This window comes from Sus scrofa, chromosome X (genome assembly GCF_000003025.6).
Source record: "Sus scrofa isolate TJ Tabasco breed Duroc chromosome X, Sscrofa11.1, whole genome shotgun sequence".
NCBI lineage: Eukaryota > Metazoa > Chordata > Mammalia > Artiodactyla > Suidae > Sus > Sus scrofa.
In genome coordinates this window covers 107,474,434-107,493,131 of record NC_010461.5, presented here as the reverse complement: position 1 = coordinate 107,493,131, position 18,698 = coordinate 107,474,434, and the positions used below count along the sequence as shown (strand labels likewise).

The 18,698-nt window shown below is 42.3% G+C and overlaps 1 protein-coding gene across 5 annotated transcripts in view; it reads right to left on the bottom strand.

The window, feature by feature from the left end:
- ARHGAP36 (Rho GTPase activating protein 36) overlaps positions 1 to 18,698 on the bottom strand; it is a 169,196-nt gene that overhangs the window by 44,616 nt on the left and 105,882 nt on the right. For 2 of the 5 annotated variants that reach the window (XM_021080176.1, XM_021080178.1), the window contains exon 1: positions 9,031 to 9,264. The exons of the other annotated variants lie outside the window; for them this stretch is intronic. The gene's annotated coding sequence lies outside the window, so the exon portion shown is untranslated. Of the gene's footprint in view, positions 1 to 9,030; positions 9,265 to 18,698 lie in introns of those variants that run through there. 5 annotated transcript variants of the gene reach the window in all.

The window sequence follows — 18,698 nt, the reverse complement described above, 5'->3', positions numbered from 1 at the left end:
AGTAAATCGTTAGCCCTGTCGGGCGGCTGATGAATTCTCCCATCGCACCTGGGGGCTCATCACTCTGCATGGGACGTGCAGGGAATGCAAGCAGCAGCTGGAGTCACAGTGTGACTCTGCAGATGGGTTCTGAGGGCGGGGAACAGGGATGTTCGGGTTGGGTTCCAGGGAGCAGCAATGACCCCGCCCGCCCGCCCCAGAGTGAGAAGACAGATAATGAACCCCACCCACCCACAGCGCAGCCCAGAGCGGAAAAGGATAACTTTCCTCCCTTGATGCTTAAAGCATGTTTTGGGGAAGACCAAACGCAAAAGGGACAGACGTATTCATATACAGGAACCTACTGACAGAAAGAAGAATGGACGGCAGAAAGAAATGGAGAAAGAAGGAGAGGGATAAAAAGAGAGACGGGGAGAGGGAGAGAAAAGGTAACGACAACAACAAAAAAACAAACACCAAAAAGAGACACAGTAAGAGGAAGAGAGTAAAAAGAGAAAGAATTGCTAAGATGAAAGGGAGAAAGAATGAAAAACCGAGTAAGAACAAAAGCTGCCTAAAAGGGAAAAGAGAAAATGCAAGAAAAGTGTCTTTAAGGAATATGCACGGAGAAAGCTAAATCTAATAAGAAAACACAAACAGGCAAAGGGTGGTGAATAAAATAGAAAAAAATAAGAAAGGGATATAGAGAAATAGAAAAATAGGACAGAGATAAAGAGTCAGGGGGAAAGAAAAAGAGATGTGAGAGGGAGTATGGGTGGGGGAAAAAAACAGATGAAGGAAGCAGAGGAACATGGAAGAGATTGAAACTTTTTAAGGGGCACTAGAAGTGGTTTTAATTTTGTTTTTCCTATTCGCATCTTTTCCCTTTTGCTCTGTGGCACACGTGATTCCAGCGTGATGTCTCAGGGCTATTCCTTAAAATGGTCAGACTCACTGGGTGTCCCTCCTAGCCCAGGAAACTCCCTTCCTCTTCCACCATCAGTCATTCTTGTGGGGTAAAGCATTGACAGCAGAAACAGAAAGGCAGAGACAATTAACCTACTGAAATAAAAGTCACAGATACGGCGGGGTGCTGAGCACACAGAAGAATATATGTACGCGCACGCAACCCCCCCGCCACACACACACACACACACACAGTGTGCAAAATCGGGGAGACATGGAGACGTACTCTGAGGCAAACAAGTGCACAGGTGCTGAAAGACTTGAGACACAGGCAGGGACAAACCCAAGCAGACATGTATCAGCAGAGTCAACCTGAACACAAGGATGGGCGCCGGTGGAAACTGACAAAGAACGGGATGTGCCGCTGTGAAAGATGACCTAGAGGTACAGAAAAAGATGGACACCCAACCAGACAGGTGCAGAATCAGATACCAGGAAGGGTGGGAGGAGGAGCTTCCTCCTTAGCTCTGCTCTTCCTCTCTTCTCTTTGTCTTTGTGAAGCACCCCTTTACCCCCACCCCCCACCTGTGTCTCTTGCCCTCAGGATTTTCCTCTGGGCTTTGTGACTATTGGTAGCAGTGTTTTATTTAAATAAACTCACTGCTGCTAATGAATCTGTTAGTTACTGTGTCATCCTTCCCTGGGAACAGATGTCTCTAACCCGTTTTCATAACCATATTCCAAAGGCTCCTTCAGGCATGAGTTTAAATAGTGGAGTATCAGGTCCTGTGACTAAGACAGATTTGGAGTCTATCTTGATTCTTTCTCCAACAGTAAGACTCCCCCCGACCCCAGTATTCTATGATCCTTTTTAACTTCATTGGACTTTCCTTTTCTCCCCTGCAGTTCCAAGGAGATGAGGGAGGAGGCCAAGCAGTAAGATCTAATACCTGCACCCCCACTTAAATCAGAGGAGCACCATAAGACCTCACTGGATAAACAGTGTCTCTTGCAAAAGAAAAGTTTGAAAATCTCAGGGTTACATGGGGCCAGATGAGTTCTAAGGGTCCTTCCCGCTCTGACATTCTAGGACTCTTATGACTAAGAGCTAATTCGTTCAAATCTAAACCCACAGTAATTGGACAAAACTTGATTGAATTTTCCGAGCAAATATGGCGTCACTGTCTGCCCCAATAAATATTTAGCCATGGCCCCAGTTTATTGATTTTGTGCAGTATCAATATTTCCTGGCGCAGTTTCTGACACTGACTGGTAGACCCTTGATGATGTGAAACATGCAGGCTCAAGATGCCCTCCCAGAAAAGCCACAGATGGTTGTTGGTGTGTTCATCTGGCTCTGGCTGACACACAGACTGCACCACTCCCTCTGGATTGTGCTGGGCACATGGAGGGGTGAGACAACTGCCTTTGAAAGGGGCATGATGCTTGGGTGGGTGAATTAAGTTGGTTTAGGAGCTCAGAGATAGTGTAGCCAACTGATCACAAGGGGAACCTGAATGAACGGGGCTTGCTTTGGGCAGCTTGACCTTGATGATGGGAAACATTCCTTGGCAACTCTGCCTCACTCTTCATTTATTTATTTATTCATTCACTCTACAATGAGTATTTTCTCTGTGCCAAGCTCTGTGCTACAGCTAGGGATACAGACATGAACCAGATGAAGTCAACTATCTCTCATATTTCTTATATCTGAACCGAATTATAGTAAAGTCAGGGGGCAGTAGATGAGCTAAAGCTGAGAAATATGGATACTGCTCAGCATCAGCAAACTTAGGCTAAGGATAAATATTTACAAGAGAAAATAATTTGGTAGGAATATTACAGAATATGCATGCTTTTAATTATTCCCACTGGAAAAGCTGATGAATCAGAGACCTTTTTTTGTATGCAGTATTCAAGATCCATAGAAGTCTTGTTCAGGTAAAATAACCTGATTGTTTTCTAACTACAACTCTAAAAAGTACAAGTTAATAGTTTTTATTTATCTTTTGGTTACACATTCTTGGTGACAGGGTTTCATTTGTTGCTGACGGTTTGAGAACATTGGGTTTTTTTGGAAGAATTAAGGCATTTATTGGAAGAGAAGGGAAGATTCATTCCTTTCTCTCTTTGATGCTGCCATGACACTAACCTTGTTATTTCCAGGGATACATTTGTTTAAGTTTGTTCTCTTGGTCATTCATTCTTTTGTTTATGTAGTCTTCCACCCATTCACCAACTGTACACTGAGCACCTTGTATGAAGCACGTACTAGATCAGGTGTAGGGATGCTGGAGAGATTTACAAATAGCCCCTTCCCTTGAGGGGCATATACTCTAGGAAGGGAATCAACAAATGATGTGGGGACCTTATCAGGAATGCTGTAGTAGAGGTGCACACAAAGGGAAGCTGTAAAGAAACAGGACTAAGAGTTCAGGGTAATTGGAGAAGTTTTAAGAGACACAGTGACGCATTGGTGCATTGGTGGGGGGTGGGGGGTAGGGCTGAAGGTCAGCCCTATTCGTCATGAGCACACAAAACCATCTCCATACCTCAGGTTCTTCCTCTTCTCCTTCTTTTTGATCAGCATGAATTTGTAAGAGCGAAAAGCTACAATCAAGCAGATCAGTCTGTGGCTGGGGTTAGCTCAGTTTAACTGCTTTGATTTAAGATGAAATATACCCACTCCTTTAAAAATCACAGTGAAGGGGTTGGTCAGAAACTGGTTACTATCCTCTAACTCAAGCTTCTTAAAATCAGATTTTCCTTGCCCATCCTATACCCTTTTCTAGCAGAATTCTTCTTTCATGGGGCAAATGGGTTTGAGTAGATCTGGGTACCGAAGTGGCTTTCAGATTATTCACATTCCAAAAGAGCGTTAATGATTTCCAAGATAATTGGTTGTAGAAATAAGTCCTTCTAAAAACCCAGCAATAGAATGTTCGTGATGCCACAGGATGATTCAGAGCATTTGGCCTTAATTACTTTGATTGTCCGCCAGGATTTAATATATGAATATTACATTGAGATCTTCAATTTAATTTCTTGTGTAAATGGATTGTGGCAGAATCCTGTAGTCCTGGAACTGGCACATAATTCAGCGTGGGAGACACTATCTTAACTCATCTCATTACTCAAGCCATTTGCTGTCCTTCAGGCTTTGACAGCCAGGAGATGGGAAAGTAGCAGAGGTGATGTGATCTCTCAACCTGGATCCAGACAGACATGAGCCACAGTCTCTACTGATTACATTGTTACATAGACTCAGACAACACTTATTTTCAAAAGAAAAAAAAAACAAACAAACCACTCTTGCCAATGGGTAGCAGTGTGCCCTGGTCTTTCTTAGCATAGTGGAGCAGAAAAAGCTGGGACATGCATGCAAAAGGCCTGGGTTCTAGTCCTAGCTTGGCTACCAACTTGCAGTATCACCTTGGACAAGTCTCATAATTTCTCACCCTGGGCAAGTCCCATAATTTCTCTGGGCATTCAGTTCTTCATTAAAGAGAGAACTACATGTTTTTGGAGTGCTTTTCAGAGCGGACATTTTCTGACCTATGAATAGCACATGGCACATCTGACAGTCTTGGCACCATGGCTGAAATAAGTTTGTTTCTATCCTTCCTGTGAATAATAAGCAACCCCGCCCCAAGAATGGGCGAAGCCAGAAGGAAGGAGGAAAGCGACAGGGAAGATCAGTGGGCAACAGAGAGGGAAAAAGGAAGGGAAAGCGAAGGAAACAGCCTTGCAGTGTTAATGAAGTATCCCCCAGGGCCTGAGTGAGCTTGTTAAGACCTTAGCAAAATGGGGGTCATTTGGGCCCTGGGAGCCTCATAGAAATTAGAGGAAGAAACGAGACTCAAAAAGTATTAAATGGGAATCCACGGTACTGGGGAACTTACTTGTAACACATATAAAAGTTAAAGTGCTTGCATCTGGAATGCATCAGGAATCCCTACAAATGAATAAGAAAAGGGCAGACAATATAGCAGAAAAAAATGGGCAAAATACTAAACAGGAATTGTACAAAAGAATATATCCAAAAGGCCAATAAACATATGAACATGTGCTCAACCTTATTAGTCACCAGGGAAATGCCAATTAAACCTCAGTGAGATACCACTGCATACCTACCCGAATGATCAAGATTTTACAAGCTGACAATACTAAGTGCTGATAATAATTTGGAGCAATGGAAGAGTGGAAATTGGTATAACACTTTGTAAAAGTGTTTAGCAGCATCTACCAAACTGGAACATGCACAGTCTCTACAACTCAGCGATCCCACGACTAACAGAAATGCATACACATGTGCACCAAAAGTCAAACAAAAATATCCACAGTAATATTAGTCAAAATATCCCCAAACAGGAAATGATCTATATGCCCATGTACAGTAGAATGGATCAATAAATTGTGGCATATTCACACAGGGAATATTACACACCACTAAGGAGCAAAATAAACTCCACGCAACATCATGCATGAATCTCACAAACCTCATGTTGAATGAAAGAAACCATACACAAAAGAGTACATACTGAATGATTGTATAAAAATCAATAACTGATAGAACTATAGGGTTTAGGGATACATGCTGAGGAGCACAATTATAAATAAAAGCACGGAAGTGATTTAAATAAGAGAATAGTAACGCTTAGGAGATGGGAAAGGAGCTGTGATTAGGGAAGGTGCACAAACTGGGCATCAAGGGTGCTGACAGTATTCTATTTTTTGATTGAGTGATAGTTAACACAGATGTTTCATTGACTAAGTTGTGTATTTGCGCTTTTTTCTTTATGTGTGGTATATTTCACACACACATGAGAAAAAGCTTTAAAAAATACAAAGGTAAGACAAAAACCAGACAAATCTTTGTCTCAGACTAATGTCACCACAAGTCTATCCACTCTCTTAGGACCCTGTCTCTGGTTAATGGGATTCCAGACTTTTATATAAAGAGAAGGCAAAGATTGTGTCCCATTTCGCTCCGTATCCATCTGCAACAAGTCACCATCTTTAAAGCCACACTTGTACCTAAACAGCTGTCAGACAACTGGCAGTCAAATGGTCAAATTTGTCAGCCAAGGCCAATGGTCAAAGATACTATGCCCACTGCTATCTAGGGCTCTTCTCATTCCTCCCATTCTCAAACTATTCTTGTTCCATTTTAATTATATCCTTCTCACTAGTCTTTATTTTGTCTTCCATTTTCAGCCTTGTTCATGCCCTTTGGACTAATGGCTGAGTGACCCAACTGAGTTTCTTTGGCCTGAACCTCAGCAAGCTCTCCTTCTCCAAACTCCCTTCACTGTGCAGCCTCCTCTGCTCCTGCCCAACTCAGGTAGGGTATCCACCTCTACCCTGCCCCCAGATCTTACAGGGCTAAAGTGACTTATCCAAAACTCCTGGGGCCAAATATGTTTCAGGATTCAGAATTTGGGAGATTTTACCAAGGTCACCCTGTGTATTTGCCTATATTACATAATACCTTGAGCAGGTTGAGGCATAGTTCTCTATAATCAAATATATTAATGCTTTTATCATGAAATACATGAATAGTCATACTGAGACAAAGACTATCAATATTTTAACATGAGTTAAAATGAGTTTTTGCATAAAACTTGTGAGAAAATTTTTTATTTTCAGGGCCTTGTGGATTTAGAAGTACAAATAAGGATTGATGATGTATAGTAGGAACCCACTGCTTGTTTGGTGGACGGATGGAAGCATGGATGGATGTGATATATTAGATATGTTTATCCTCCCAGATAAGTGACAACTGTGCCTTTAACAAGAGTCTTCACAGCATTCTTCAACCAAGAGTTCCCATTTGTAGGTACGTTAGAATCCATTGCTGGTAACAGGAACACTATTAGAAAAATCCACCACATAGGTCTGCTGCCACATCATGGATGGCCTACCATGGGTCAGGTGGCTACCTTGGGCCAATCAGTGACCACTTCTGTGCATAAATCAACCAGGCTTTTTCCTATCAATGGAGCTGTGGGCGCAGTAAGGCTTAACTAGAAGGGAAAGATGGACATGGTAAGTGTCTGGGGATGATTTGTTGACTCCAATGTGAAAGGGGTGGGTGGGGCTGCATACATCTTCAGGTGATCCTCCTTAAACTGTACTGCTCTCAACCATGCTTTGGAAAAGTATTGAGGCAGTGAATTTGAAATTGCCCTTCCCAGCAAGTACTCGAGGGGAGTGCAGTGAGTTTATATGGCTAGTTAAGGGTAGAGCTAGATGTGTTTACTTCCAGCCACCTGGGGGCAGGGGTGCTATATCCTCCTGTACTGAGATGCTTCAGAGACAAAGCAGGGAGTTCCAGAGAGGCTAGCAAGGGACTAGAGCATGAGTCAAAGCCAAGCCTTCTGGCTCTACCAACCAGGAGACTCCAAGGAATCATGGGATAATTCAGCTGGATAAAACCATGCAACTACTTCCAGGACTACTGTGTACAGGGGAAATCCAAGGGAAGGAGAATTCAAGGAGAGGTTAGAAGTCTCTGTCTCAGAGCTTAGGGCACTGGGCTCTTTGCTCCTAGAAAGTGGAAACTAGGAGGTACTAGCTGGCTATCTCCCATAGCAATGCCCCAGGCTTTTCTACCTTAAAACAAGAGGACTGGACTTATATGATCTCTAGATTCTCTTCCTGCTCTAGTTTTTGACACTCATAAATCTATGATTTTCTTTTTAAAAAATGTTTATTATTTCTCATAAAAATAATGCATGCTCCTTGCTGAGATTTTGGAAAATGAGATAAATGTAGGAAAGTTTACACTCACCTATCATCCTTCCTCTTGGACATTTGAGTGTATGTCCTTTTTGCATGATTGCTTTATTTTCCATCTCTTTATAAAGTTGTGATCATAACATTTTGTACTTTGAGTTACTTAATTATAGCATGAGCATTTCCATATCATTACAAAGCTATGATTCAAATCTAATTTGAATGTCTACCAGACATTGTAGAGCACACTAAAAAGCATAAAATGTGTACCTTGCCCTTATGGAACTTACAATCTGGTTGAGAAGATGAGACTAATGTATATGAAACCAATAGTGAAAAAATGGAATATAATTAAATGTTATTTCTTGGGATATGCTGGAAGGACAGTACGAATACAAAGGAAGTAGAGATTGATATAGACAATGCCAATGAGGGAAGGCTACCAGAATAGGCAAGACTTAAGTTGCCCCATCAAGGATAAGAAAAGGAGTATGAGGAAAGCAGAAGCATCAGTGAAACAAAAGCAATCCAGGGAAGTTGGGCTGAACAATCAAAATCCCTTTATGCTTTGTTGTTGTTGATGATACAGAGCTACCCTTGGCGAGGATTTTAGGACTCTCCAGGGGCTTGTCTTACATATGAACAAATAAACCTAGGTCTCTAACCTAAAGGGAACTTGGAGGATACATACATGAAAAATAAAGCACTCATATTAATGTGATTATAGCTTAGGCTCAGATCTTTTTAAATTTAGTAATTGACTTGCTTCTTTACTGCATCTCATACATTGATGGTTCAAACATCATGGTGTTAGTGGCTAGAGTCTCCAGTTGGACAACTTTCTATGTAGACAGCTGATTACATGATTCTAGAGCCCTGGTAACAGCCAATTCACTACTGTGGATTGATAATCAATCACAAGAAGAGAAAATGCTTATGGCACAAGCCTCCTCCATCCAGAAGTCACAGCTGAAAACTCATTGAGAAAATTAGTTAAACCACATCTGTGGTCTGAAGATCTCCCCAGTGGCACTAGGAGTTTCTAAGGGTCAGAAAACCTGTGCTTTGAAGAACAATAGAAAGGTACCCTTACATGAAATACCACAGTTCTAGATTCATTTGTGATGCATCAGAAAGTGCCCCTGCCTATGGTCAGGAGACTTGCCACTTATTAGCTATATGACTTTGATCAAATTCCATTTCCTCTCTTGAGTTCACCTCACTTTTCTCCTTCATCTGTAAAATGGGAAGTATTCCAAAGTTCCCTTTTTGGCACAAAAATTCTATGAATTCTATGATTTCTTTAGACTATCACAGCCTTTCATATTTCAGGAATCCCCTATGACAATGCAAATAACCCTGAGAAAAGGCTACTTCTTACCCTTGTGTTGCCAGTCACCACCATACCTGGGAATCGAAGTCCTTTGGGGAAGTGGGACCACGAGAGCAAGCAGGCCCAGCCCGAGGGGAGAGGCACAGAAGGGAGAAATTGGTGGGCCCCCAAGATGTCACCAGTTAAGCAGAGGGGAGGATCTTGATACCTCCTCCTCTATCTGCCTCTCCCCTGAGTGCCCAGCAGCAGGCTGTGCCTGACTGCATGCCTACGTAGGTGCCTGCTCACCACAGGATGCCCTGGCTGCCAGCATGCTGTTCCAAGCCAATGGGAGAACACTGAGGTGAAATACCCTGGGGCCAATCATAGGTGGAAGTATCTCTTTAATGGTCAGAGAGACTGCATCTTTGGCTCCTTTTCATTGGTCCAGGCCAACTGAAGGCTCTCTGGACTCTCAGCCAATGCTGAGCCATAAGCCAACAGAAGTGTGCTCGGCTGCTGGGTCCTGTTTTCCTCTGAGGCTGATGGGTAGCCCCGTCTCAGGGGCTGCCTTGTCTCCCCATTGTCATCCCTGATTGAAAACTTTGGCCATGAAGCACAGAAGGCATGAACAGTGGGACCTAATCAAGGCAGCCCGATGAGAGGTAGGCTGGGGCCAGGAGCCATGCCCAGGCCCATCCCCTGCAAGTGAGTGCAGGTAAAGAGAGAGAACAAGAAGAAGGGAGAAAACAAGCAGGTAGAACTGGTGGGAGTGGGCACTGTAGGGTTGACACTAAGGGCAAATCCTGACAGGTGAAAACTCTTATTACTTCCTTCCCACAAGCCATGAGTATCCAAGTCGTTGGTCCAAAACCCTACAGTGCCTTCTCTATTCTTTTCATGTAGCCCAAACCACAGCCAGGGAAGAGTTCCTTCCAAGAGAGTAAGAGAAGTTTGTTGGAGAGAGTATGCTGGCTCCCAATAAAGAATCTGTATTTCCTGACTTAGGATTCCCACAATGCCCAGAGTAGACTTAGTGGCTCTGGATTCCAAGGACTCGAGGATCCTATGATCTTTGCTGCTTACATCTCAGGCTGCAGGCTGATCAATTCCTTATATGCTTCAAGGAAGGCTAAGATTGTAGGTTCAACCCTCAGAAGACTGGGTAGCTTTCGCTTTGCTCTCTGATCACTGACACTTTTAGTTCCACTCAAAGCCGAACCTCCAAACCTGGGCAGCCATTTAAGCAATGTGTACACAGGAGACAGAGTGAGAGAGTATGGAAGGTGCAGTGCACAGTCTTCCCTATTTCTGGAGACATTCAGTCATCCATCCAACACTTACTGGGTGCCCTTTATGTGGCAAGCACTCTGCTAGATGCTAGGGGGACAAAGAACAAAAAATAAGACACATGAGCTTTTGGCGAATACCACCAGAGCAGGGCCAGGGGAAGAATGTATTTTAAACATTGGTGATAGATTATGTTATGTCCTTCAGTGATTGATCTGATGTTATAGTTGGCTTTGAAATGCTCCAGAACTGGCCCTTGGTGAAATCAATCAGAAATGTCTGTCTTCAATGCCCGACCCTATTAAAATTTTCTTTCAGAAAAAGAATTTGCTGCAAAGTTGTTGTAAGACCTTGGGAAAGTCAATTCTCAATTTCCTCCTCAAAATAAGGAATTTGGGATAGAGGCTGTGAAGCCCTTTTCAAGTGTGAAAGACCATCCAGGAGTCTGTAGTAGCAGTCATTTACTCCTTAGTATAAGTTTAAATAATCTATGTTTCTTCTTCCTGGGCTTAGCTACATTTTAAGCTAATTTTTAAGCTCTTCTGTCTCTCACGGTGGAATGAAAGGCTTTGTCAATTAGTGAAGAAATTTTAGGGATCTGCCTACAAGAGAGAGAAGTATTTGAGGAAGGGGAATGAGGAGGAGAGGGGATACCTCCCCAATATCCTCACATCTTCTTTCCTTAGGCCCAGCATTCTGTTGAGGCTAATCCCAAACCATAGTTACTGATAAAACAAAAATCATTAAAAAATGAAGACCTCTTGGAGCTTACAATGCTTTAACAGCAAGGAACTCTTGTAACCATGGGCCCAAAGGGCTTGGTGGAAAGCTCTGAGTCGTATTCCACAGGCCCAGGATGCAGGGATCACAACAGATCTTTGCCCATTACTCTTCCCTGCTGCCTATTTTAGGTTCCTTTGGATTCCGGATCTCACTCCCACTGACCACGAATATTTTGAATGACACAGGTCAGGAAAAGGGACAATTCAGAAATGCACATCGCTCCTTAAGTACATTTAATTGTAAAAGACAAATAATCAATCCAGTCCCCTGTCTGAACATGGCAGCTAGAAGAGGCAAACCAAAGCTTTTGCATTTCACTCCTAACCAAAATAAGAAGCCAAAGTGGGGAGGGAGAGGGGGTGGGATCAATGAACACGATCAATGGTCTATATTACTGTATCTTAAATGGCAGTGCTGATTTGCAGCTCTCCAGGTGCCAAATGGCATCTGGGAAGCATTACTCCATCCCCCAATTGACATAATAATTAGATTGCATAAATGGCTCCTCGGCACTCACTGCCAGCCCAAGAGACAAATGTTATTGGTGAGCCGATCAATCTCCTCCCCCAGCCCGCCCCACCCCATTGAAGTTTCAACCTACATCAGCAGTCACGTTGTGGAGGTTGAAAGCCACCCAAATGAGTGAAAACTGGCAGGGATGAATTTGGGGGAGTGGATTATACTGTACTACTTCCCAGCAAGGTATGCCTGGGACCTGAGCAGGTACCTGAACAAATCCACAACTGGACATTACCACCAGGAGCCAAAAGAGGCAAAGAAGGCTAGTGACGTCTTCTGCAATATTTGTTTTTTTTCTGTTCTAATTATCTGCTGCACACTTAGATAAACCCCTAAGTACCCTCATTCTAATCCCCTGAACCTTTGACTAATACCTTAAATGGGACTCTGCAGATGTGATTAAGTTAAGGATCTTGAGATGCAGAGATTATCTTGGATTACTGGACTAGTCCATGGATTCAATCACAAGTGTCTATAAAAGCCAGTTAGAGGGAGATTATAGATAGAAGAGGAGAAGGCAGTATGATCAGAGATGCAGAGATTGGAGTGATGTGGCCACAACCCAAGAAATGCCAGCAGCTACCATAAACTGTGAGAGGCAAAGAACATAATCTCTCCTAGAGCCTGTAGATGGAGCATGGCCCTGCCAACACTTTGATCTTGGCCCAGTGAACCTGATATCAGATTTCTGATCTCCCAGCATTGTCAGTGCTGTGGCTTGGTTTCGATCCATGACCTGGGAACTAATACATGCTTCAGGTGCAGCCAAAAAAGAGAAAAAGATTTCCGATCTCTACATTGTGTGGTAATATACATTTCTGTTGTGTTGAGCCATAAAGTTTGTGGTAGTTTGTTACAGCAGCCACAGGAAATATTGTCCTCCATTACTAAGCTCAGGTTACAGGTAGAATGGTAAGGACTCTTCCTCTTGTAGTAGTAAGAGCATCAAAATCTTCCTCTCCCCAACACATGCCTTCCATCTATCACAATGCAATGGCAGTCACTAGAAGTCCGAAATTCACATGTACCTGTCAACATTTCTACTTTTGGGTAAGTCTTTCTTGCTGCTACATAGCAAATGGTACATATAAACTCTTGTTTTCCATTAGTACTTTTGCATGAATTTATTTATCCAATTACTTCCAGCCACCAGGCAGGCCTTGGGGGGGGACAGGGAGGGACACTGAGCAGGTAGGGAAATACAGTAAATATGTCTAAATTGAAACCACAATTGGACTCAAATCAAATCTCTTTTAGTAATAACACTAAGTAGGGCCTTTAGGAAAACAAGTCATGGCAGAACTAACTTAATTTACTCTTCTGATAAGGTTACAAGGCTTGCGGATCAGGAGAATGTTGTAGACAGGATGCATCTGGATTTTAACAAGGCTTTTGACTTAGGCTCTCATAAGCCCTTTGTAGATCGAGTGAAGAAATACAAGTGGGAGGTGAGACTCTAGAGTTAGCAGGAGACTGCTGATATGTAGGTCAGGGTCTTTAGTAACAGGTCACAGGTCTCTACATCAGCCCCAGCCAAGTCACCATTATTATCCATGGCTCACACAAAGATCAAGACTGCATTCTCTCTGAGAGTGAGGTTGCTGGGAAGCTCAAGGGGCCAACTGACAGATTGGATGTGAGAAGCAGGATACAGAACAATATAAGTAGCCTGGAACATTGGCTGACGCCTGTGAAATGCAATGTCCAGCACTAAAAGTCCCAAATTCACATATACAAAAACATGTTTATATACAGAGCTTCCATCAGGGTGCAGAAGGCAGAGGGCAGAGGGGGTCAGCAGGCAGATGGCTTGATGAGTCAGAATAACGGTGATGCTGGCAAAAAAAAAAAAAAAACACACAAAAACAAACAAAAAAACCCTAAATGTAGCCAGAGTTGCCTCTCCAGAAACAGGAGAGAGCCCTGCTCCCACTTGAATATTCTTCATTGTCCGGGTCATACTGGGGTTCAGTCTGACTCCCTTCCAACCTCTAACCTCAAAGGTAATCTGGTAACAGAGGAGTTAAGTATCTTTCCACACTTGTTTTTCTATGAAATTTTTTATTTTAGAAATGATTATGTAAGTGACATTATTTACTATATAAATTATATACACAAGCAAAAGCATGTTATACATAGTGTTCCTGGCCTTGCTTTTTCTTTAACGCTATATTATGGGCACCTTCCCATGTCAGTGATCATCAAAGCTGATAATTATTGGGAATTTTCCTTGTGCCAAGTAAATTCTAAAAACATTTCATGTTTCACTTCATTTAAAACTCAGAGTAACCCCATGAGATGGGTACTATTTTTTACTATTCCCATTGTAGAGAAAAGAAAACACATTCAGAGAACTTTCTCAAGATCACAGAGTAATTAACTGACGCAGGTTGGATCTGAGTTCAGGCCTCTCCAGTTCCAGAGCCTGTGCTCAGCATCTGCACCATCCTGCTTCTCAGTACTTTGAGAGCTACTTCATGAAACAAAAAAAGCGTAAGAATTTATGGGATCTGTCTCATAATTTATTTAATCCTATACTAGTGTACATAAGATTGTTTCCTTAATGAAGGACTTCTTAGCACTTTTAATATGCTAATGTGCATTATGACTTTTCTAAGAGGAGAACACAGTTGGGCACTGTGTCCAAAACCTCCTTGACTTCCTTTTTTTTTTTTTTTTTTCTTGCAGAGCATTTCTGGGATGGGGGCTTTGGGTACCAAATATTGACGTGTATCTGCATCTCCTGGGATGCTTTTCCAGTGCAGATTCCCAGGCCTAAACAAGTGCTCCTGATATATGTAGTTCATGAACCACACACTGAGAAATGTGTGCTGTGTACTATAGGCTTAATCTTTGACGTGGAAAATAAACAGGAATGGCCACATAAGTGCAGGTTTCTATAGACCAAGGGCATGAGTAGCTGGGGGAGAGAACGCTTTCCCCTTTTCTCCTCAGGCTACCTAATCATCTGAACTTTATCCACGCCAATGCCAGAATACCACAGCTCAATGAAGCATTCATCTAAGGCTCTCAGTGGTCTAAGTTCCCCAAGGACTGCCACTGGTCGCCACACACCACTCCACCCCCCTCAATGAAGAACTGGTGATACCACTGAAAGTTGAAGCTTACAATAACTGAATATTTCTAGGAGTTCATTCCATACACATTTAAGTTCCAAATACTGAGATCTCACCCTTCAAGTTTTGGTCATCTATAGAAACATTAAGACCAAACATCTACAGAGCAAGAATTAACCAATATCCAATATGGAAAAGATATGAGAGAATAATATTTGGTATTTTATTACACTGTGAGCTTGGAAACATACAATATCACCTATTCATGCTCTCATGTTATATTTAATATCTTCAAATCCCATTCACCCTTGCAGGTCATTGCTTGAGAGTCAGCTGAGGTTGGACTGGAGACAGGAGAGGGAGAATCTTTTTTTTTTTTTTTTTTTTTTTGTCTTTTTGCCTTTTCTAGGGCCGCTCCTGCATATGGAGGTTCCCAGGCTAGGGGTCTAATCGGAGCTGCAGCTGCCGGCCACAGCAATGCCAGATCCAAGCTGCATTTGTGACCTACACCACAGCTCATGGCAATGCTGGATCCTTAACCCACTGAGCAAGGCCAGGGATTGAACCTGCAACCTCATGGTTCCTAGACGGATTCGTTAACCACTGAGCCATGACGGGAACTCCGATAGGGAGAATCTTAAGGGGAAAGGATGGGAGGGAGAGAATACAGCTGAAGAAGTGATTGGCAGGGAGGTTCCTGGAAAGATTCATCTCCAGTGAACGGACAGGGAGGCTTACTAGAGAAGGTTCCAGAGCAGCTTATCACTGGTTTAACCCCAGCCCCTGCACCTGACACTCTCTCCACTTATCACATGCTGAGATTTTCAAAATACCCTTACCTTTAGAATCGCAAAGGATCTTAACTTCGGCTCTAAGAGGCTGATGGGCATTGCTACAAACCTTATTTGACATATGGAGGTTTTGAAGGCTACAGGGGTTTGGAAGAGAGTATGAATGGTGGCTAACAGTAGAAAAGAGAACTACACAGATCATGATTCAGTAGAAAGCATACTGGAATATACAATTTTATATTTAGCAGAATCTCAAGCATGTCAAATTGCATAGAAAAAAGCGAGAAGGAACTACGGATCCAATATTGACAGTAATCTCTAAGAGGCTGGATTTTGAGTCAATTGTGTTTTCTTTACACTTGTCAGGGTCTCCTTTTTCCTCAAATGTTCTAAAATGAGCAATTGCCTTTATTCATAGGCAAAAGGTAAATATTAAATAAAAATAGGGCATTAAGACTAGCATTCAAGTTCCAGCTGTGCCCCTTGTACCAGTCTTCACTTTCTAAGACTCAGTTTCTACAATATTCCTCAGGACCTTAAAACAGGGTGAAGATACTGGTTGAGAGAAAAGGTTAGGAGAGTAGAGAAAAGGAAAGGTTAAGACTGAGATGCTGCTTTACCTGAAGTTATCTTGGGACTTCAGAGATGGTGGCTGTGAGAATGCTTTGCAAGTTGTTAAGGGCTATTGTACAAGTGACAAGAGTTTATTTAAGGGGGAAGGCGTAAGATAGGTGTATGGGATTAAGAGATACAAATAACATGTATAAAAGAGATAAGCAACAAGGATATATTGTATAGCACAGGGAATATAGCCACTATTTGTAATAACTTTAAATGGAGTATGACCTATAAAAATATTGAATCGCTATGCTGTACACCTGAAACTAATATCATATTGTAAGTCAACTATACTTCAGTAAATAAAATAAGGGAGAATATATGATTAAATCATAATCAATATCAATATATCTCTGAAATGCTTATGACCACTGAATGAAGAGTGGTGTTTACTATTTTTTAATTTCTAATAAATAAAGCAATTATTTCTTTAAAAAAGAATTACTGCTGTTTATGACCCCCAATCCACCCTCAGACACACGCACACGCGCGCGCGCACACACACACACACACACACACGCTCGCACACACACCCTTTCTCCAAACAGCCTGAAAATCCACACTTTGGCTCAATTTTCTCTTCCATTTCCCTGCAATATTGCCCTGATGATCTCATTACCAACTCCAGGCAGAGGTTTGTTACTAGCCAATCTAGTTACCTTGGACTCTCTACCATATCTGAGCTCATCCCCCTATAGATTGTTCTGTCATTAACAAGTGTCATCTACATAACTCAAAGTCATATCCCAGAGCTCTGCAGCAGCCAGCAGAGTGATTAAAATGCAGCCTGGTCCAACCAGGACAGGATCCAGAGCTCCTTATTCCAAACCAGATTAATTGCCTCATTAATGACAATGCCTCACCTGAGTACAGAGTCTATTTTTGCAAAAAAAAAAAAATGGTATGAATTGTATACTCCATTTCTTTCTGGGGCCTCACAGCAGCACTGGAGATGGACAGCCCTGTTTACCAAGCAGAGAGGGAGAGTGACCTGGCCTGGATTCACAGAGAGTAGGTAACAGACATTATCAGAATTCAAACCCAAGCCATACCCAGGCTAAGCTTTTTCTCCTACATCATGGCATTAGTTTTCAGTTGTATGTGAAGAAAGGAAAACACAGAAAATAAGTTACTATGCACATGACCAATATGAGAATTGGCATGATATATACACCTTTTTCTTATTGGAGTAAGACAAGACCCATGACTTGTAATACAATCTCATTTGGAATCTGGGGGCCAGGAATGAGAAAATTCTCTCTCTGAGCTCTCCAACAAATCATTTATTTTTTCCTTCATTCTATATACATTTATTGAACATGTTATACATATCAGGCACTGTGTTTGGTGCTAGTGGATAAGATACTAGGAAAAATAGAACATGGGGTAGGTCCTAATGGTGAAGTAATTCGCCATAGTCTAGAGTAAGAAATTGGAAACATACCATAATAACTCCAAATGCATAGCAAAGTAGGATTCATGCCGTAAGAGAGCAAAATCTGCTGGTAGTTGGAGAGAAGACTCAGATGAGGGATCGGCAGGACTTCATGGTATATGAGCTTGACTTATGGAGGATAAGTGGGATTTGAAGAAATGGTAAAGGGATGGGAGTAGGGGGCTGTCAGGGAAAGAAAATAACATAATACAGGCACAAAGGTAAGGAATAAGATAGGTGAGATGGAAATCAGTGATAATTGTATTTCAATGGAGCTGGGATTGGACATAAGAAAGAAGGATATAATGGGAAGGTCGTCTGTTGGGGCCAGATTGTGGTAGGCTTTGAATCTCAGCTTCCGTCCTTTTCAGAGGCCAGCAATGGTGCAGAATTTGGGGAAGACAGCTAAAGATGGATATTTCTCCCTGGGAGTCAGAGGACAAGGGAAAAATGCCTACCTGGACTCCAGAAGGGACAAGTTACCCTGAGGATCCTTGGCAGGGTGTAATGATGGCAAACTGCTTTCAGGGAAAAAGCTTAATTTAGTTCACTGAAATTCTTGTATTGGCACCTTCCTCAGTTCACCTTCTGTGCCTTTACTCGTACTAAACTCCAAACCTGTAGCATCTTCCTCAGGCCCTCTCCCACCAATTCTGCTTGTTGAGAAGGCTGTTGCATTTCCAAGGTGTCCCACCTGCTTTTTGCCTCAATGATCCTCAGTTTCCCATAGTTAAAGCCACTGACATCTGTTTCTGCTCAGTCTCCTTCCTGGCTCCTCCTTGGCTCATTTCTTTAGAGTTAATCTTCCTTAGAGTTAAATCCTTGGTCTTCATCTCATAGTCTAGTTTAAACACCCTATTCCTGGTCCACATCCATGGATGCAGCTACTATGTCAGTGACTTCTAAATCTACTTGTTATCTTTTCTGAATCTTAGGTCCACACATTGACATGCCGCAGTTAACTCCAACTCAAAATTTCTTCCACCATTCCAGAGGAAATAGTCTTCTCACACAAAACTACTCTACCACCTAATCCACCGTCACATGCTCTATTACCAAATTAAGCACCTGGAAATTTTTCTTGACTCTCCCCACTCACCGTCCCCCAAACATCCAATCAATCAGCAATTCCTTAAATTTCAACTTCTTTAACATTAGTTGAGTATGTCTTCTTTTCATCCCAACTGCTGATCTCTCCTCCGGATTATGAAAATTACTTCTTACTGATTTCCTTGACCCCAAACCATGTG